Genomic DNA, 2,460 nt, shown 5'->3' with positions numbered 1-2,460 from the left:
TGGGGGTCCCAGGGGCCTAGGACTCGATATATGGGGGTCCCATGGGGCTGGGATGGGGTTTATGGGGGTTCCTAGGGTCTGGGACCGGGTGTGGGAGATCCTATGGGGCTGTGATGGGGTGTATGTGGGTCCCATGGGGCTGAGATGGGGTGTGTGGGGGTCCCATGGGGCTGAGATGGGGTGTGTGGGGGTCCCATGGGGCTGAGATGGGGTGTGTGGGGGTCCCATGGGGCTGAGATGGGGTGTGTGGGGGTCCCATGGGGCTGAGATGGGGTGTGTGGGGGTCCCATGGGGCTGAGATGGGGTGTGTGGGGGTCCCATGGGGCTGAGATGGGGTGTGTGGGGGTCCCATGGGGCTGAGATGGGGTGTGTGGGGGTCCCATGGGGCTGAGATGGGGTGTGTGGGGGTCCCATGGGGCTGAGATGGGGTGTGTGGGGGTCCCATGGGGCTGAGATGGGGTGTGTGGGGGTCCCATGGGGCTGAGATGGGGTGTGTGGGGGTCCCATGGGGCTGAGATGGGGTGTGTGGGGGTCCCATGGGGCTGAGATGGGGTGTGTGGGGGTCCCATGGGGCTGAGATGGGGTGTGTGGGGGTCCCATGGGGCTGAGATGGGGTGTGTGGGGGTCCCATGGGGCTGAGATGGGGTGTGTGGGGGTCCCATGGGGCTGAGATGGGGTGTGTGGGGGTCCCATGGGGCTGAGATGGGGTGTGTGGGGGTCCCATGGGGCTGAGATGGGGTGTGTGGGGGTCCCATGGGGCTGAGATGGGGTGTGTGGGGGTCCCATGGGGCTGAGATGGGGTGTGTGGGGGTCCCATGGGGCTGAGATGGGGTGTGTGGGGGTCCCATGGGGCTGAGATGGGGTGTGTGGGGGTCCCATGGGGCTGAGATGGGGTGTGTGGGGGTCCCATGGGGCTGAGATGGGGTGTGTGGGGGTCCCATGGGGCTGAGATGGGGTGTGTGGGGGTCCCATGGGGCTGAGATGGGGTGTGTGGGGGTCCCATGGGGCTGAGATGGGGTGTGTGGGGGTCCCATGGGGCTGAGATGGGGTGTGTGGGGGTCCCATGGGGCTGAGATGGGGTGTGTGGGGGTCCCATGGGGCTGAGATGGGGTGTGTGGGGGTCCCATGGGGCTGAGATGGGGTGTGTGGGGGTCCCATGGGGCTGAGATGGGGTGTGTGGGGGTCCCATGGGGCTGAGATGGGGTGTGTGGGGGTCCCATGGGGCTGAGATGGGGTGTGTGGGGGTCCCATGGGGCTGAGATGGGGTGTGTGGGGGTCCCATGGGGCTGAGATGGGGTGTGTGGGGGTCCCATGGGGCTGAGATGGGGTGTGTGGGGGTCCCATGGGGCTGAGATGGGGTGTGTGGGGGTCCCATGGGGCTGAGATGGGGTGTGTGGGGGTCCCATGGGGCTGAGATGGGGTGTGTGGGGGTCCCATGGGGCTGAGATGGGGTGTGTGGGGGTCCCATGGGGCTGAGATGGGGTGTGTGGGGGTCCCATGGGGCTGAGATGGGGTGTGTGGGGGTCCCATGGGGCTGAGATGGGGTGTGTGGGGGTCCCATGGGGCTGAGATGGGGTGTGTGGGGGTCCCATGGGGCTGAGATGGGGTGTGTGGGGGTCCCATGGGGCTGAGATGGGGTGTGTGGGGGTCCCATGGGGCTGAGATGGGGTGTGTGGGGGTCCCATGGGGCTGAGATGGGGTGTGTGGGGGTCCCATGGGGCTGAGATGGGGTGTGTGGGGGTCCCATGGGGCTGAGATGGGGTGTGTGGGGGTCCCATGGGGCTGAGATGGGGTGTGTGGGGGTCCCATGGGGCTGAGATGGGGTGTGTGGGGGTCCCATGGGGCTGAGATGGGGTGTGTGGGGGTCCCATGGGGCTGAGATGGGGTGTGTGGGGGTCCCATGGGGCTGAGATGGGGTGTGTGGGGGTCCCATGGGGCTGGGATGGGGTTTATGGGGGTCCCTAGGGTCTGGGACCGGGTGTGGGGGATCCTATGGGGCTGTGATGGGGTGTATGTGGGTCCCATGGGGCTGAGATGGGGTGTGTGGGGGTCCCATGGGGCTGGGATGGGGCGTATGGGGGTCCCAGGGGCCTAGGACTCGATATATGGGGGTCCCATGGGGCTGGGATGGGGTTTATGGGGGTCCCTAGGGTCTGGGACCGGGTGTGGGAGATCCTATGGGGCTGTGATGGGGTGTATGTGGGTCCCATGGGGCTGAGATGGGGTGTGTGTGGGTCCCATGGGGCTGGGATGGGGTGTGTGGGGGTCCCAGTGGACTGGGCTGGGTTGTGGGGGGTCCCATGGGGCTAGGACGGGGTATGTGTGGGTCCCAGGGGGTTGGGATGCAGTGTGGGGGGTCCCTAGGGGAAGGACAGGGTTGTGGGGGGTCTCAGGGGAATGGGATGGGGTGTGTGGGGGTCCCGTGGGGTGGGGATGGGGTTTATGGGGTCCTGTGGGGCT

Source organism: Charadrius vociferus, unplaced genomic scaffold, assembly GCF_000708025.1.
Source record: "Charadrius vociferus isolate BGI_N301 unplaced genomic scaffold, ASM70802v2 scaffold2187, whole genome shotgun sequence".
NCBI classification, from domain to species: Eukaryota; Metazoa; Chordata; class Aves; order Charadriiformes; family Charadriidae; genus Charadrius; species Charadrius vociferus.
This window is presented reverse-complemented; position numbering follows the sequence as displayed.